This window comes from Ambystoma mexicanum, chromosome 3q, assembly GCF_040938575.1.
Source record: "Ambystoma mexicanum isolate Mex_15411 chromosome 3q, UKY_AmexF1_1, whole genome shotgun sequence".
NCBI classification, from domain to species: Eukaryota; Metazoa; Chordata; class Amphibia; order Caudata; family Ambystomatidae; genus Ambystoma; species Ambystoma mexicanum.
The window spans coordinates 1,008,403,475-1,008,423,767 of record NC_090926.1 but is presented as its reverse complement, the minus strand read 5'-3'; positions in this window follow the sequence as shown (position 1 = coordinate 1,008,423,767).

The window sequence follows — 20,293 nt, the reverse complement described above, 5'->3', positions numbered from 1 at the left end:
GCACAAAGGAGAATCCTGCCCGGCATGGGGATCCACGTGCAGAAAATGCAACCGCCTCAATCACTATGCTGTAGTCTGCCTAAACCCGCCAAACCGAAATGACAAAGAGACTCCCTCCCAACCGGCACAAGAGCGCCGGAAGAAGTTTGCACCAAGGGAGTCTTCATACCAACACAATCGGAAAGGAAAAGCCAGAGCCGTTGACCATTCGCAAAGATCCCCGGACACGCGCGATTGCGACGACAGCGATGACAGTGCGTCCCCTGAGAGAAAAGAGAGACGGAAGAAAAGGAACAACAGGATACACCGAATACACCTCATTTCCGCTGTCGAACCACACCGATCACGACAAAGGAAGAGGCCGTCGTGCACAGTCCTTTCTTTTCCAACGGGGAGCCACTGAAAGTTGTCATTGGCACTGGGGCAACAGTGAACGTAATGCCAGCAACAGCATTCAGCAAACTTCACCCGAAGCCCACACTCCACAAGAAGAAGGTCCGACTGTATGCATACGGGTGCAAGAAACCCCTACCCGTGAAAGGATCCTTCAAATCCAATTTCGCACACAAAAACACTAATTGCCGAGCGCGCCTCTATGTCGTAGATGCCGGCTGTGAGACACTACTCAGCTGCCGGACAGCAGAAAAACTAAAGCTGATCCATTTCGCATTCGACCTTCAACACAACGAACTCGATGACTTGTTACAACAACACAAGAAACTGTTCCAAGGCATAGGGTGCCTAAAAGATTGTACCATCAAGTTGCATATAGACCCCACCATAGAGCCAAAGGCCGTACGACACCGACGGATACCGTTTCACCTGAGAGAAGCAGTGGAAAAAGAACTGGCCAAGCTTGAAGATGCAGGCATAATAGAAAAAACATCAGGCCCGACCCCGTGGGTATTACCCATGGTGGTGGCCCAGAAACCCAAGCAGCCTAACGCAGTAAGGATCTGTATAGATATGAGGCTTCCCAACGCGGCCATTGGAAGAGAACGTCATGTGACCCCAACAATAGATGAGCTCATTGTGGACCTCATAGGGGCAACCATCTTCAGCAAACTTGACCTTAGGTCCGGCTATCATCAACTCAGACTAGCCAGAGAGTCGAGATATATCACAACCTTCTCCTCTCACCTTGGCCTAATGAGGTACAAAAGGCTGAACTTCGGAATATCGTCAGCTGCGGAGGTATTCCAACACGAAATCCGCAGAGTCATCACCGGCCTAGAGGGCACCACAAACATCAGTGACGACATTCTGCTATACGCACCGAACGAGAAAGAGCATCACAAACGCTTAGCAGCAGTACTAAGCAGGCTGGAAGAGGCGGGCCTGACACTAAATGCGGAAAAGTGTGAGTTCAAAAAAGAAGAACTATGCTTCTTTGGATACATTTTCAGTGCCAAAGGTGTATCCCCAGACCCTTCCAGGGTGCAAGACATAAAGAACACCAAAGCACCTCAGTCGGCCACGGAGGTGAGAAGCTTCATGGGGATGGCGACTTACTGCGCACATTTCATTCCAGACCTCGCCAGCATCGCAAGCCCACTCCGAGAACTGACGAAGAAAGACCAAAAATGGGAATGGACCCCAACCCACCAACAGGCGTTTCAACAAATCAAGGACACATTGTCAGCATCCACCACCATGGCATTCTTCAACATAGAAAGACAGACCGAGCTCCTCGTTGATGCCAGCCCGGTTGGCCTAGGGGCAGTACTAACCCAAACGGACAACGACGGCAATGTGTTCCCCATTGCATTCGCCAGTCGGGCACTCACTAAGCCCGAGCAGAACTATGCTCACATAGAAAAAGAAGCCCTCGCTATTCTATGGGGATGCCGTCACTTCAAAGTGTACCTGCTTGGCAAACGAGCGAAAGTCTTCTCGGATCACAAGCCCCTGATCCCGATATTCCGAGGATCTGCTCCCCCACCCACCAGCACGCATCAAGAAATGGATGCTGCAACTGCAACCTTACAACATAGAAGTTGACTATCGCCCAGGAACAGACAACCCCGCCGACTACCTGTCCCGCCACCCGAGGCCAGCCACGGAGGGAGAACAACGCCATGCGAAAGAAACGGATGAACATGTCTGTCACGTAATCGCCTGCGCCCGACCACGAGCCCTGACCCTACATGAGGTGGCACGTGAGACGGAGTCAGACACCATCCTGCAACATACCACCACCGCCATTCAGTCAGGGAATTGGAAGAACTACCTCGCATCCATGGCCCAACACACCATGTCGGCTCAAGTCAAACTCCGAGCACTTTTCGGGATCCGACATGAACTCTCCGTTGCCCCCGAGGGGGTGCTCCTCAAAGGACACCGGATCATACTACCTGCGTCCCTGAAAGAGAGGGCCCTCCGGCTAGCCCACAGCGGGCATCAAGGCATTGTCAAAACAACGGCATATCTAAAGTCCAGAATGTGGATGCCCAACATACAACAAAGAGTAGTGGAATTAGTAGAGTCCTGCGCAGCCTGCCAAGCATCCAGAAGACTGGAGAACCCAGAACCCATCAGCAGTGCTCCATGAAGCAGCAAGCGATGGTATGCAGTCAGCATGGATCACTGCACGATTGCCGGTGAAGGATACTTACTCGTAGTGATTGATGAGTTCAGCAGGTATCCTGAAGTGGAACACGTAGCATCTACCAATGCTGAGACCACAATCCTCACGCTAGAAAAGATCTTTGCAACACATGGGATCCCAAGAAAAATAAAGAGCGACAATGGCCCATCATTCACCAGCCAAGAAGTACGCGAGTACTTCAAGGACGTAAACGTCAAACACCAGCGAATCACCCCGAGATGGCCCCAGGCGAACGGCGACGCTGAAAGATTTATGGGATCGCTCAACAAAGTTATTCGCATTGCCAAAGAAGGAGGGCACTCATGGCTGAAGGCGGTATATCGGTTCTTGAGAACCCACAGGCAAACCCCGCACTCCTCCACAGGCATCAGCCCTGCCGCGCTCATGCTCGGAGTGCCCATACAGGCAGAACTTCCCATCCACCCTCAGTGGGTAGCTCCCGAACCGGACATCCCAGCCATCGATGCCATGCGAACGAAGCGGAACGAACAAGAAAGCATCGCCAGGCGAGCCTGTCACAGAGAGCTAACACCGGCCAATACGGTTATTGTCAAAAGCAGAGCAACACCCAAAAAGATGTCCCTCAATTTTGAGCTCCAACCATGGACAGTCAGCACAACGAACCACAACATGGTCACTGCTACCCGAGGGAGTGAAACCGTGACAAGAAACGTGTCACACTTCCGAAAAGTACCATCCGAACTATGGGAAGAGCACTCAGAGTCCCCGAGAAGGGAAACGATGGTGCAACACACGCCCGAGACCAGGCGCCGCCCAGAGCCCCTGCCACGCCAGGAGTCCCCGAAATACCACACCAGCACGACGACCGGACTGAACTTGTGAGCCCAAGAGCGGACGCGCCGGGGAGAGGCAGCACCCGATACCTGTTGAGAGAAAAGCCCAGACCGTCATCCCGTCTCCAAGGATACGTAGTGGACAGAGTGTACCTACAGAAAACCCGCTGAGATGAACTCCAACGAAACAAGGCATCTGAATGTGTTAATGTCCAGTTATTATTGTTGATGTTAAATAATAGTGCAAACACCTCCAAGTTGCGGAGGAATGTGGTGTCACGTGCCCAGTTAGTTCTGGGCCATGTGACACACCGGAAATAAAGGTATCACTGGAACTGGCGTTAGAACGTCAGTCCGGGTTTATGCATCCAACCCTGTGGTCGTGTCTCTTCTGTGCCCACGACCCTGCTGCGCTGCGCGCTGCTCGCGGCCCATCAAGGCCCCATCCTCACAGTCGGGCTGCATGTGTAGCAGCTGCCTGACATCACAGATACCAGTTATCTACCCCGGTTAGCACCCAGGATAGGGTGGTGGAGTGGGTGGGGAATTTTGGGAGGGTGGGGTTGGAAGGCGGATTTTCATTTAGGGGTGTATTTCTGGTTTGACTGTTTCTGTTATACCAAAATGGCAATCAAAAGATTTTTTTTTAAAAGCTTGCGCTCAAGCCGCGCCTCGTGTGCATTGCGGCTGCTGGCCTCCCCGCGCCATGTCAGGCATAGTGCATGGCTAAAGGAGTTACTCACTGCTCCTTGTCCAGGTCTCCTTTCGTCCTCCAGACATTGTGGTACCCCGACATACCACTATAGCTGGGCGAGCCCGGAGGGGCTCGGGACGGCCCGGGTCACAACCTGGGCTCTGGACTGACCCTCACCTCGTGTCAGTGCCTGCCCAAAGCAGGGGCCGACCATGGCCCCCTCCAGTCGCACGCAACCTTAAAAATATATATTTGTTTTAAAAACCACACTCCTGAAGTGCTGATCACACAAAAGGAGCATGTTCGCCTGCCTTCTGTCAGTCACGGCCGCCTGACTTCCTGTCCCGTCCCTGTGACTCATTGATTGGCTGGGATGGGACCAGGGGTGTTGCTAGGTCTGGAAAAGACCCGGGGCTAGGCTAATGTCAGAACTGTAGGGACTAGGGGCTAGCTAGCCTTTTGGTTGTAGCTCCTGAGATTCTATCCAGGGCTACCACCAAAAGACGAGGGGCTATAGCCCCCTTAGCCACCCCCTAGCAACGCCTATGGATGGGACAACAAGACGTCAGGCAGCCGGGATGGACAGGAAGTCAAGTGAGTGTGCTCCTGTTATATGGTGCTGAATTCAAAGGTAATTGATTTGTTTTGTCCCTCCCCTAGGCCCACGTGCACCCCTTTTCTTAGCCCCCAGCCCCCTCGCACTACATTTCTCGGCATCAGCCCTCTTGTACCACTTTTCTCGGCCCCTGGCACCTTTTTTTTTTTACCCCCGGACCTCTTGCAGATATTTTATCGGCCCCCAGGGCCAGGCCCCCCACATCCTTTTTCTTGGCCCCCTGACCTCTCTCACCCCTTTTCTTGGCACCCAAACCGCTCTCAACTATTTTTTAATCCCCCAGCTCCCTCGCACCAATTTTCTCTACTCCCAACCCCCTTGCATCTATTTCCTTGCCCCTGAGGCCCCTCACACCTCTTTTCTTGGCCCCAAGTCCCCTTGCACCACTTTACGTGGCCCCCGATCCCTGGCATTGCTGTTCTTGTACCCCAGCCCCCTCGCACCTATTTCCTTTCCCCCAGCCCCCTCGCACCTATGTTCTCGGCCCCAGCTCTTATTATTCACAATACAACCATAAACTTCAAAACACACTTTCACTTTTAATAACACAGACGATCGGCAGCACCTTTTGTTTAATCTTCCTCTTCATCAGCACCCCTTCAAACTTCTTCAATCTCTTTTTATTCATCTCCGGTCAGCTCTCTTTTTCTCATTATACCCTCTTTACTTTCCATACTTTAGGCCTCTCCTCCAACCTTCACGAGCCTCCCCTCCCGCTCAGGGCGAATCACATTGACAGCCGCCGCTGTTGGGCTGCGGGGAGCGTCGTTATGCTTTTCTTTCCACTAGTCAAGGCTGGAAGCTGACGAAGGCGGGAGCGCCTCTTTGTCCAAACTGGCTGCCTTCCACCGTGTTAGGCTAACAGGGGCTACTTACTCCTGGTCATTCTTGTCCTAAGTCAGGTTAGTTTTGGCACTGCTTGATCGCTAGAGTAACCGCCTGCGACAATACATAAAAACACAGAAAATCGGAAATAGAAGTCATGTTATGGTGTGGTGGATGGGACAAAATTCACTTGCAACAAGGGGGGTAAAGCAGAGAGAGAGACCGCCCCCCCCCCCCTGTGTATCCCCTATATATCACCTGTTGGAAGTGCGAAGATACCTTCGCCCTCCAATCTTGTAGGGTGACCAGATTTCCAAAAAGAAAACCCGGGACGACCAACAACATAAAAGAGGAACTACCCCATTGCGGCCCACTAATTACCGCCCCTCCCCCAACACGCCCCCAAACCACCACCCAATTATATGTCCAGCACTTCTCCTTTCTATAAACTGTATATGATCTCATTTGTGCACTTTTGTCTGTGAATCTTGCCATGTTAATGCAAAACAGGCGTTTGCTCTAATTGATTTAACATAGCTTGCTGTACATTGATTTCCAAGCCAGTCTGTGGCACAGTCTAAGCGTTGTGACTTGTACCTGAAAGGTTGAGCGTTCGAGCCAATCCTCCAACATCAAATAACTGACAGTGTTGTGACAATAAAATTACAATTTTAATGACCGTAGCCACCCATCCCTGCAAACCCCGGACGGGGTTTCTAAAATGAAAAATCTCCCGGGAACCCGGGACGGAGGGTGATTTCCAAACCGGGACGTCTGGTCACCCTAGCTTTTTGGCCTCCATTTCCCCTTACTTCCGGGTCACCATACCAGTGAGCAGTGTTGCCAACTCCTCAGTGAAGAAAGTAGCTATTGGCTCCCCTAGAAGTTGCCAGAAGTAGCTAGATGACGTCACTGCCTAATTTGCATAATTACCTCCTCTTTCCCCCTGCGATTTATGGCTTTTACTGTGGCCCCCTCCCCTTTTAACACCTCCCTTTTTAGTTATCAGTGTGTTTTTGCATTACTCCCGTTAGAAAACGGGCGAATGACCACACTTTTTTCAATTGGTTTGGAAACTTGCATAAACGAGCAAGTCTCCAAACCAATTGAAAAAAGTAGCTAGATTTCTCGCTAGCCGCTTTTTAATGAAAAAGTCGCTCGGGGGGCGTACTTTCTCGCTAAATATAGCAAGAAAGTCGCTAGGTTGGCAACACTGCCAGTGAGACCTGCTTCCTGCTCCTCCTGGGTGGGGTGGGGGGGCCTGAGGGGAGCTTGGACCCTCCGCCTTGTTAAGCTCTGGTGCCCTTAGCCCCTTCCAGGGCGGGGCCGACGGGCGACCGCCATTAGTCCCCCGCCGCGCCAACTCTGGGAAGTCTTCCAAGGTCTCCCCGGAGCTGGCGTGGTGCGAGAAGGCACCCTATTGAAATTAAATGAACCTGCTCTTGGGAGCGGAGTGCATCTAATTGTAATACCCAGGGCTTTAAGTTGGCCGGGACCACCCGGGACGGACCGGCAGTCTCCAGAAAGGGCTCCCGAGCCCCTCGACTAGCCCCACCAAGCCCACGCCTCAGGCAGCCCGTGTAAGAGGCTGCATATTTACACGAGCTGCCTGCAAGTGTCAGCACTTCGGTTTAGAAAAACGAAAACGCATCGTCTTTTCTTTTTCCTAAACCGAAGTACTGACACCTGCAAGCAGCAGGGGTAACCGTGCAGTGCGGTCTGCCTTATGTCTATGTTGTCAAAACAGGACTGGAAGCTCAGCTCTCCTTTTGTTCTGAGTAACTAGTCATCACCCAGTATGAACTCGGAACAAAAGGATAGCTTGGCCCACCAGCCCTCCTACTGTTTCAAGTACAGAGACACCAGCAGCAGGCAGACTTTTCATGCAAGGAGCCCATGGTTAAAGCGTGCTCCTTGAATGAAAGGACTGCCTGCGAGCTGGGGCACACTGGTATCACACCGCCCCTTCTTTTGTTTGAAAGGAGGGGCTGGGCACATCAAAGGTAATGATTCCAGTGTGCCCCCACTCCTCCTCTTTTACCAGCCGCCCCTCCCCCCCACCCCACCGGCCCTTAATGGGAGGGCTCTCGCTAGGGGGCGTGTCCACAGGCCACACCCCCTAACTAGAGCCCCCAATCTCACTTAAAGCACTGCTAATAAAAATAGGGCGCTGAAAGCTTCAGGGTCTATTGAACAACTTGGCCGCCCAGAATGAGATGGGGCCGTGCAAGCGGCGCTAAAACCAGCCCTGAGTCTGACCCCTTTTTAAAGGGGGCCGTGCCATGGTCTTTCCGTGCAACCCCCGTGTGTGCAATGCGGTAACGCTCGGGTGGTTTTATTAGCCGCGCATATGTTGAAATTGGGAAAGTGCACGAAGCTCACTCGTTGCGGGGGAGAAGCTCGCGCTGCCCACCCGTGCGATTATCTTTCGCTGCTCGGCGGTGCGAGGCGCTCGCGGGCTCAGTCTCACTAGCTGCTGTTGGAGAACTCGGTACCGGTGTGCAAGGAGGCGCCGGTGTGCAGTGGGAGACGTTAGAAGACTGCCTCGGTGAGAATCTGGGACTAGTGGGCAGTGGGAGAAGCTGAAGCTGGTGCCCGATGCCATCCTGCGCCATCAGGGGGCGGTGTGAGAAACCACCACTGCCTTGCCTTCTAGTTTCTAGTACACCCACGCTGTACGTGGGTGGGATCCGCGTGCTGCCTCCGCAAACTGTAACGTGTGCTATCATTATGACGGAAAAAACGACCCCTCTCACGAATTGTCACTGCAGTTTGTAGTCATCAGAAGGACATATGCCACGGAAGCATTGGAATAGAGATTGCCCTGGAGAGGTTCCAGTATTCTGGAAGATGCGGGGGGAGAGAATTCTGAAGCCAGGGGACAGTTGGAGCCGAGTGGTGGTGGCACGTAATGCTTAATAAAAGAATTAACCTTACTAATGTGTCCGCCCCTCCATCAGCCAGCATAACTGTGCCAGTGATAAACGGGCGGAGAAGGTGAACGATAAAGGGCCTCACTACGAGTTAGGCGGTATTCCGGCAGTAAATCAAGTGGAATACCGCCCAACTGAATTACTGCTACCCCTGCTTGGTCCCGCGGATTTATTACCAGATTACAACTGTGGTGGCAGTGCTAGTCGCCACTAACTTTGAGTCTATGGGACTCCATCTGGGATTTCGGCAGAATTATCGCTGGCAGAATTACCACCACGGTAAGTCTGCAGATTTGGATGATTTTTGGCCGGCATGATGCTGGAGGTAAATCACCCCCTTCAGGGCCAAACTCGTGGTATGGCAGAGCGGGAAACGTGGCAGAAATTCTGTTAACTGCTCCTTTTTCCCCACATCACCATACTCGGAAGTAGAAACATGGGGAGGGAATGGAGGAAAGTAAACGGAAAAAAGATAAAGCAGCAGCAGAGTAGAGGAATGAAAGAGGTGCTGGGGTGAGGTTCCGGCTTAAAAAAGCTCCAAAAAGTTATTTTGTCTCACATTTTAAGAGGAAGCACTTTGCTAGTCTGACACTCAGCGGTAGAGCCCTCTCTACTGTTTCGATCCAATCCCATTGTTCTAGTCTACACTGTCGGAAGCGGCTGCGGGACGAGTGTACGGGACGAGCAGCGTCGGCTTGACGGTCACGGGGACGTAGGGTCCCTTACTCTAACCTGAATCTGTGCAGCGCGGCCGCGGAAGGAGCTGCATTTGCCGAACGCTCCAGGAGGAGCGCTGAAAGTGCCGTGTGACGAGTGGGGGTGCCGTGAAGAAGTACAGACCCGTGAGTTTGGCACTGGGCGGCTGGGGTGGACCTCTGAGGTGCGGAGGCCCACTCCATATCGTGCGGTCCCTACTGTCAGGTACCTGAGGTGCCTACCTCGGTGCCGTTTGCCGCCTGCCTGCCCCGGTGCTCCCTGCATATATACATACATTGCGACTGGGGAGGAAGTCGCAGACTGCGAGCAGGTTAAGGAGAGCGGCTAAAGGCGGCATATAGGAGCCCAGAGAGGTGAGCGGGGAGCTACAACGAGGGCCTGGAGGGTGAGCGTACCTCTGGACCTTTGTAGGGGGGACTTTGAATCCAACCCGTGCGGTGACTCATATATCAGCCGGGGGTGTTTACTGCTAGCTACCTATTGATACCACCACGGCCGCTCCTGCACTCTATGCACATTACGTAGATATATTGAGTGAATACGTGGCTCCTACAACAGGGGAACTCAACATACTTATCCGGTGACTGTGGGCTTTTAGCTCTTGAGCCGGATTTTGTAGCCCCCTAGACTGCTGGACAAGTGGAAAGTACAGATTAAGGAGGTAATCTGTCTCTACTCGTCAGTGTAATTTCAGGGGAATTTATCCTCTTATTAATCTGCAGTCCCCTTGTATAAATACTAGTGGAGATTAATTGACATCCTTGGGACTCTGAAATTCTAGCGATCTGCTACACAGTTATGCAGCGGGGCAAAAGAGCCCCCTATTCGATTTACAATCTGCATAAATCTAAGTGCCCCCCTACTAAGGAAATTAAAGAATGCTTGAAAAAAGGGGATAAGATCAAGAAGAATGTCAAACTCACTTTACCAGTGACGCAAGGGGCTATCACTGAGTATTTTCCAAAGAATCCTCCCCCTCCCATCAATTCAACAGCAATTGAGGAAATGGTAACATCAAATCCTAGGGGTAATCACTCTTTAAACACCTCTAACTTCGATGACATTGACAACAATTCCCTTTTGGAACTATGCTTATCTATACAGAGAGGAATGCGGGCTCCAACTCCATCAAGACCCTCAAGTAATATAACGACCCCCAAAGACACCAGCATGACCGAGGCCATAGGGGAGTTAGACACTATAGGAAGGAGTGAACGTCTGTCTGTCTCGCCTAATTTAGCAATGGCGTCGATGGAGGATGAACCTGACAACGAGATAGAAGACAGCATTGATGAGCACCCTAGCTCTTCTAAGATAATTGAGCTGCAATCTTCGGTGGCGGCATTACAATTCGCCATCAAGATACTCTTACAGATGTCTGGACGCATCTTGGCTAATACGAATGCCATTACCTTAGCGCTAGATCATAAAGATCTACCACGAGAAGAGGCAGAGATCAACCTATCGGCGGCATTATGTATAGGCAACGAGATGAATGATCAAGAAGTGGCGATGGAGGGAAATGAAGATCCGGAGGTATTTGATAATAATATGATACCTGAGTTACTCCAAGAAGAAGGGGACGAACAGGAGCGGGAGCACAGTCCCCGGTCTCCCCTCACTCGCAAACAACGCAGATCAGCTAAAAAGGCACAGAAGAACAAAGCAGCTACATTGGAAGTTCAGCATCCTCCATCTAGCCCTAAACCAGCGATTGAGCCACGATCAAAAAAAGCTAGAAAAAGAATGGTAAGAGCCGCCCAAAGGGCCGCTAGGACTAAGGGCCCCTTGACAGACTGGCTGACATCTGAGGAAAAGCCAATTGTAGTGGACGATAATGAAGCTTCTGTGATATATGAAGATCCTGACCTTGAATCCAGTATACATACACATGGGGAAGACGTCCCTGAGATACAGGTGAAAGATCCCGATGAACTTAGCTTAATGGACCAGAAAAAAATTGGGAGCGAGAAATCTACCCAGCGTATATGCTTCATTAAGAACTTATACCCAAGTGGCAAAAACCCCTGGTTAGCACGCTCGGAGTTGCTAGCAAGATTATATCATATACCTCAATTGCGCGTGTTAAAATCGGAGGATTTTTTGTTTATTGAACCACTGGGGTGTCCGAATCCCAATGTATCTGCTATAGACTGTGTTTTTCCAACCACGGCACAATTAATCAGGAAATATAAAGAAGAGTTGTTAATAGTGGACATTGAGATTGACGTGGACCCCCTGGAGAAGGATCCTGCACAGGAATCCGAGGATTCTACACGAGTAACTGTGGTAGACACTGTGCCTACAATAAGGGGAGGGGAAAACCCGGCGCTGAGGGAAATACAGCAAGCTCTGAAGTCCCTACTAGAAGCAATTCCGCAATTGATTAAGAACCATTGATGTCTATCATTACTCTCCTGGAATTGCAGAGGTTTCTCTCACTTGTTGAGGTCGGAAGGCTCTGCACATATGATAGCCCAATATAGCTGTATTTGCCTACAAGAGACGTGGTCTCTTGATCCGTTATTATTTGACGGCTTTGTGATACATCAAGCGCCTGCTAAACGGGGTAGTAAGGGGCGCCCCTTTGGAGGGCTCCTAATCGGGATTGTGAATTCAATTGTGTCTCGCAAATTACAGTGTAAAGCTGAGGAACAGCTATTGGCAGTTGAGCTTGAACTACATGGTGAGAAAGGCCTGGAAAGGTACTTATTAATTAATCTATATAATCCACCAGGAGACTTGGTATGTGACTCTCTGCAGGAGGCGATACAGGATTTGTTATCCGATTGGTGGCTAAAAGCAGGAAATGTTGCTGTGATGATCATGGGGGACTTCAATTGCCATATGTCTGATGAATCAAACATATCTCTAAATCCAGACCTCAACACAAGATGCGAAATGATTCATGGAAAGAGGGATGTTGGGGGTCTGGGTTGGCTCAAATTGTTTGGAGCTTGGGACATGGCCATGATTAATGGCAGAACTCTGGGAGATCGACCGGGGAAACATACCTGGTCTAATGGAACTGCTGTTAGCACATTAGATTATATATTTATGTGCCCCGAGCTCCAGACAAGAGTAGTCGACATGAGTGTGAGGCAAAATGAATGGAGCGATCATGCGTCACTGCAGTGCTCATTTAATATCCCTTTATGCCCTTCGTCGGTTCTGAACATGGGTACCATCCAAACAAACGTGGTAGGCTCCAGAATTGTGTGGTCAGAGAAAAATATCAATTTGGCTACGGAGTCACTTAAAACCATTGCAACTCTGGGCCTCCACGATTTTGATCATATGACTATAAATGAAATTGAGGATTGGATATCCAGATTCACTCGTAAACATGCTTTAGCCAAGAAGGGATATATGTTAAAAACAGGGGGAGCAACACCCTATTTTAACAAAGAAATCAGGGAAGCCAAGAGAGATTTAAGAGCGGCCATTCGGAGCGTTAAATGGGGGAATGTATATGGAACCGGGTACCACGAGAAGTTAAGAAAAATTAAAAATCGATATAGAACAGTTGTTAAAAATATCAAGGCCCGCGAGAAAAATACTAGGTATCAAAAATTAGTGCAAACTATTTGCACTAGAAATCCTCGTGGTATCTGGGCCCTTCTTAATGAAAATAGAGAGAAGGTTAAGGGCCCCCTTATTAACCCAATAAGCAAGAAAACGTGGGAAAAATTTCTATTGGACCGAAACAGAGGTGATATCGAAACCCCAAATAAAGAGGGGATAGAGGTGCCCTTTCCTCCGCCCATTGATGTTTCCCCTGAGGCAATATTGGAAAAAATAATTAGCCTCAAATCATCTAGAGCCCCTGGACCCAACGGTCTGGCGAATGTAGTGATTAAGAGCCATCCCTTGTTCTGGGCTGATTTATTCTCTTTGCTCTTTAATAAAATCCTAGAGCAAGGAATAATCCCCCGCACCTGGCAAACAGCTATCCTTATCCCTGTGTTCAAAAAAGGTAACTGTATGGAGCCTAATAACTATAGACTATTATCGATGCTAGATATTTCTGGTAAATTGTTTGCGGCACTGTTACTCAGTGAATTGCAACAATGGGTTGATAAGGCTAAAATACTTAGTAGATTCCAATGCGGTTTTAGACGAGAGTTTTCCACCTCCCATAATCTACTTGTCATGGAACTACTTCGAACACGAGCACTCAGTAAGGGGCAGCCCCCGTTGTATGCTTTGTTTATAGACTTTCAGGCTGCATTTGATTCCATCCCGCGATTAAGGTTATGGGCCAAACTTGAGAAATTGGGATGTCCACCTAACCTATTATACTATCTAAAATTACTCCATTATAACACAACGGCATGCCTTAGATTGGACCAGGAAGGTAATTCAACACATAATGTGAAACAAGATAGTGGGGTTAAGCAGGGATGTGTGACAGCACCTTTAGTATACAATCTTTATGTCTACGACATCCCTGCAGCCCTGGCTGAAGCAAATAACTGTCCCCCGAAAGTGGGTGAGGTACATTGTATGGTACTAGCGTATGCGGATGATCTTGTGATCTTTGATAATACCATAAGCGGTTTGAGGCGTTCTGCTACCGCTTTGTGGGATTACGCCAGTATAAATGGATTGAAGATCAATCTAGATAAAACGAAGGTACTGAGATTCACGAGTAAAAAAGCATCCAGGGTGAATCTTATGGTACATGGAAGTGTCATCCCTTATGCTCCTTCCTACCGTTACCTCGGAGTGGATATTGAACCCCTAGGGGATTACTCATTGTGCAGACAGGGGCGCTCCATGAGAGCCATGCAAGTCACTTCACTCATTGCCTCATTTACAAAAAAACAGGGTGGCTTTACCCTTTGGGGAACGCGTCAGCTCTATATCCAAGTAATGGCACCAATGATTATATATGGGCTTGATTCTCTACATACAATGGACCTAGGATGGTTACAAGTTTTGGAGGGTAAGTTCTGGAGACGGATCCTCGGGTTACACCCGGGGATACCAATGGCCTTGATCAGATTAGAACTGGGACTACCCTCCCTTAAAGCCATGGTCTTAAAGAAAAGAGCTGGTTTACATCTCAAGATGACTGATGATTCGATCAATCCCCTCCTATTGGTGATCCATCAGGAGGTGACCAATAAATATACTACGTCACCCCTTTACAAAGATATGGTGACATTCCTAACTGACATTGGATGGACACATAGAAGGGTTAACACCTCCAAGGAAATCCTATATGCCCTAGGTAAAAAAGTGGATCTATGGGATTGGCTTGAGAATTACAATCACATGCGCAACCTCAAGTCATATCAGTTTATTAAATATCGTTTGTTTAGCTTTATGAAGCCACAAACCTATTTATCCCTCTGTCCCTCTAGTAAACTTAGACGTTTTATTCTCTTAATTCGATTTGAGCAATTGCCCACCCTGCATAACAGAGGGGGTTGGGAAAAAATCCCGTCTGACAAACGTATATGTCGCTTGTGTAAATCCCCTGATCACCTAGAGACAGCTCGACACCTACTTACGGAATGTTTGAAATTGAGAGCGACAATCATTCGACATCTGGGTGATTTTGCACATGATCATGCTATTATACCTGAAATGTCCTTTTGGTTATATTGCACTAATACCAGCAATATGCATTTATTTATCGCCCTATATAACATCTGGCAACAAGCCGAGCGGGAGCTGAAGTGTGAATTAGTACCATCCTAAGATGGAGGAAATGTAAGGGGGTGCATGATGAATCCACTCAGAGACTGAAATGAGTAAGTTTGATAGTCCATATACAAAGGCCTCAATTAGACTCGGGTGATGGAATGTCAATGCTTATTCCTTAGTTAGGGTGTTCAGTTTTTAGTTTTTATATGAGTTTTTATTTGACTTTTCTATTTCCCTTTTAACAAGAATATGTATATAGTTTAATTGAGCATAAGGTTATGTATTTGTGATTTGTAATATGTAAAAATTATATGTGTAAAGTTTGAATTATTTCATACTACATCACATTAAAGAATAATAAGAGCCCTCTCTCATTCTGTCAGGACAGGTTAGCATAATCTTATACACTGTTAGATTGCCATTGTAGAATGTTATTGCTCTCCCACATGCAGAAGTTGAATGCTTACTGCTTTCCCACATGTCTCCACTCTAGAGCCCTGAGAGTTGACATTCCAGAGAAGTCAGTTCATGTCTAGAGCAACAATAAACTTGCCTCAAGCTACACTGGGACTCCCCTCCCAACTACCCTTTTTGTGGGGTGGGGAATCCGCAGGAGGGACTGAGCTTTGTGATTTGCATAAAAGCAAACAGAATTGTGGGACCATAAGAATGACTTCAGAATGGTATGTTTCAAATATATCAGCATGGACCCCTTCGGAGCAAGCAACGTACACTGAGCTCTCTTCTCTTTTCATTTGTCACAACACTCGCCCCTACAGTAAAATGCCTGTAAGCCAAAAGGCATGTATACGGATATAGGGACTTAACTGAAAAGGGGCACTAAGGGGCACTAATCCTCATCTGTGACGGAAGGCGTCTGAAGATTCCTTATTAATAATAGCAAGAATAAGACTACTTACCCAGGGGGATGTGCTAGATTGGCGTTCTGACAAGACTCATTTTACTGCAGGGGAGCGCCGTCTTGTTCGGGCCCAATCCCTCCCCTGGTGTGCACTACGCATTAAGGAATAACAGTGGCGACAAGAAGAACATTTTGCAACTGACACAAGATCAGCACATGCATGAGATCTGCAGGTGGAATTAAATAAATGGAACAGTGGATGTGAAGTGTTGGGTGAAGCATAGAAGGATCAGTTGGCATGTGCAGACAACCAGCAACATCATTTCACTAGAATGTCTGGGGTATCGGAAGTGATATCACATGGCCTCAGGCTCTGATGACATCACAGGAAGTACTGTGACTTCACCCCGCCCACAAGTTGCATCACGGGAAGTGACGAAACACAACATTTCGCCCCTTCACAAAACAGGAAGTGGCATCGCATAGCATTGTTCCTCAGTGCACTAAGAAAAATATGGTAATGATATCCCTGTAATATGATATACATTTCATACAAGAATGGATCACCATATGTAGCGTTAATATCAGTGTGTGTATAGGCCCATATTACCAAATGACTGTGAATGTAAGCAGACGTCCAACACAACAATATAGACTATTGTACGTCACTTGGGCTAAACTGTAAACAGACAGACATCTTGAAGAGTCCTAAACCCCAAAGCGCAGGCTAGCCACAGACTGGAAACAGCAACTGACCAACACAATTCCAACATAAAAACAATGGTCTGGAGGGTTGGCCAGAGCTGTGTCAGGGGTTATGAATGATTTGAAACCTTCCAGCCATAACCCTTCTGTTTTGCTTATTTGGTAAGTAACCCAAAGTTCTTTTTTGTTATATGGAAGATAGAGGGGAAGGATGTGTTGCAGGTCACACTAATTGCAGGGTTTTTTATTTTAAAATGCAAACAGCAGCGGCAGCTCCACGACATCACCCCTAGAAAAGCCTACTGGGCCTACAGACCTTGGCTACTACTCACTGATGACACCTAATGAGGCTGAACATGTCTGGGGATGCTTGTGGTCTCGTGCAGAAGGGATGTGACCTAGCAGTCCAGGCTGGACTGCCCCTTTTGGGGTGGGACCAAGCATGTTTGTATATGGTCTTTCCCCTCCTGTAGTGGCTTGGCAGGTTTAAAAAAGATGGTCTGGAGGGTTGCCCAGAGCTGTGCCAGTGGTTATGAATGATTTGAAACATTTCATCAGGACCTTTCTGTTTTGCTTAATTGGTAAGTAACCCACAGTTTTTTGTTAGGTGGGAGATAGAGGGGAAGGATGAGTTGGAGGTCACGGTAATTGTAGTTTTTTTTTATTTTAAAATGTAAACAGCAGCAGCCCCATGATATTAGCCCTAGAAAAGGCCCATTCTATTATGTTATTTGGTCCTTTATATCTTGCTTAGTGCCAGCCTCCAAGCACTGGAACAGGAACTGAACCCATGTTGCACTGCATCCTCTTGTTTCCAAAGCAAGTGCATTGTCCCTGAGCTATCCTTCCAAATATATATATGTTTTGCTTAAGGAAGCAACAGATGGTTTACTTCAAAGACGCAGGGCAACTTCATGTAAATTAATTATCACACCTTGCGTCTATCTACAGTGAAGAGGTAAAATCAGAGTGTCCCTTCCCTCCTGATGGGGCCCCTAACCGGAAGAAGCACTCTTGACAGAACAACTATCGATTATCTGAGATTGCACCCGGTCCCACTGCTCCCAACATAAGCTCATATCATGACAGACATCCAGCCATCCGCCCGATCAATCCTGCAATGGCAAGAGCCTTAGCCACCACAACCAATGACAACCAAGACCGAGCTGTAAAATAACTATATGGACCAACTTGATTGACGTCCCCGCAGGCCATTCTGCAGGTCGTTAGTGACTGCAAGACGACATAGCCGCGTTAGAGAGGAAGCACACGTGCAGGAGGCACAATCGGGACACTCACACACCAATCCACACGAATAACATACGCGTACAGTTCTATGAGCTAGAGGACGGTGACACACATACTGTCTGCACGTTTGTTATTTTTCATATAGGCTCGCTATTGCACCGCAGAAACGCAAGATGCCAGAAGAGCTTGTGTATACGCTTGCAGACGCTACTCGCTATTTACTCTATGGATGGACAGGAGCACTCAAGGGACCTGACCGCTCATTGCATGCCTTTAACCCGTGAACAAACATATTGGAAGAATTACCAGAGCTTGGGTAGGCCTCAAATGAATTCAGCATACTAAAACTACTTTTACAGAGATCTCGGAGCAAGCAGAATCACCCTGGCAGAGACTGCCACCGCCAAGACCACAATGTTGCAAGTGACATTCCTCACTCACAATACCACGATGAGCCCAGCTCCTGGGCAGGATACCTAAAGCTAAAATACAAATCAAATCGAAGTAATTCGACTTCCCTAGCGGTCTCCTCACACGTGATCCGGCCGACCTGACATGATGCCAAGACCTGGAAGCTGGGAAGATGTAGCCATCTCATGTCTGAGGCTGAACCTCGCTACATAATTGCAACAATTCACCTACAATATGCGTTGGGACTGGACTGTTCTCATGGCATTAGCAAAGACCTCATTGTTACACACTGTCACATAGTCACATCTTATTGATACACATTAACCAAGAGCAGGTGTCTCTCTGGCTGGGAACAACGATGGTCCCAGGCTTGGGGGCCCGCAACCTGACCAATCAGGACACAGGGGACAGGAGCTGGCGGAAGGAATCTCCAGCCAATCAGTTGGGATTTTAATGTAACATTTTTCAGGTAGCAATTTTTAGGGATGAACCAAGTAGACCACCTGACATCGTGACCGCCAGTAACAAAATACACTATATGTCTCCATACTGGACCTACCACTCTGGGAGCCAACCCAGAGTGGCGTTAGGTTTGGGGAAGGATTTTGGTAAGTGATGACGATTGTGACATCATGAATGTACAAAAAGGGCCTGCAAGCCTGAAATTGTGAAGATATACTTGGATGGAACGTGATGCCTCGTATGTTGTCCCTGCTCGTTTGACATAAAAAATGGCAGTAACTCTTTGCTCCTTGTGTGAACTTCGACTTCTTTGGGACATTGGAAGGAGTTAGGGCCTTCCGTGAGCTGTAGGTCCGCAGACCCTAGTTACGGCTCTGCCGACCCCAGAATTTACCCTAACAAGTTGGAGGCACTGCTGAGATGCGCTCCTGAGACCACAGCAAGATCGTTTGCGATGCCAGCTTGGAAAGGTGTGTCCCCCTCCGCCGTCGAACCTCAGAGGACTGCAGGAACCTCGCGTAATTGTGACACCACTGGACAGCGCAACCGGAGATTGCCCGTCAGGAGCCGACTTCAAAAATGTATCCCGCCCGCGGTTGTCGAGTGTCCACATGCGGCCCTGAAGAGGCAAGGCAAGCCAACTGGAAGGGGAGCCAGAAGCTGAGCGGCGCCTGCAGACATGCACCTAAATGTAAGTGTGGTCCGCACAGCGAGTAACAACATATTGTGTGTTGTGTGGGTGGGGGGAGGATATGTATGTAGGGTGGAGGGTGGTATCACATTATCATAATGTTCGGAAACAAGGTGGGTATCGGCATGTGTATAAGTAAAGGGAACGGAGGGAGTCCCTTCTTGTATAGGCTAGAGTCTTGGGGGCAGGACAGTGGGTCCCCAGGGAATAGAAAGGTTGTTGCGCCAACAGGTCTGGACAGTGAACACATGTGTGGGGGGAGGAGTATGGCTTTCCTATGAATCGACGTGGTAATTCTGTGAATAGATGGTTTTCCTATTAATTGAGTGGTTTAGCTCGGTGAATAGATGGTTTTCCTATTAATTGAGTGGTTTAGCTCGGTCAATAAATGTCAGATTCCTGTATAAATTCCCGTATAAATTAGCTTTGACTATCTTAAGATTGCGGAAGACAGGTGACTGGTTAAGTTTCCAGTATAGGAAGCGAATCACACGTCAGATGACGTGACGGGTGCAGTACACCTATAAAAAGGAGAAGAGGTGGTTGATGATGTATACTCCACTCCGGGGGAGGTGGGAAGACAGCTGTGGGGTTTATGGACTTTATATGTGGAATTAAAATGGTGGTATTATGTGTATGATACATGCACAAACTGTTAGTGTTAAGATTTAGTTTGGTGACGTCACCCATAGGCCATTGCATAGGACATTGTGCAATCAGCAGGTGCAGAGCTCGCAACTCAGCGTTCAAATTACAGAACAGGTCGGTTCACAGCCGCACGCGGGTAGCTCCGGCAAGTGGTCAAGAGGCGCACTGAGCGGCGGCAGCCCTGTAAAGGCGGGGCAGTACCAGAGTACGCCGCACTGGTGTATGGTCGCAGGGGGTTGGACACATTGAAGGGGCTTACCGGGAGGCGGCAATGCCCATGGAAGTAGATCATATTGCATAAACTATACGGCAGCAGGGGGCCATAGACTCTGGGGAGTGTGCCGGATAACGACAGCTCCTTAAAAGGCAGGGCGGTACGAGAGTGCAGCTCGCAAGTGGTGTGGCTGTTAAAAGCCACACGTAG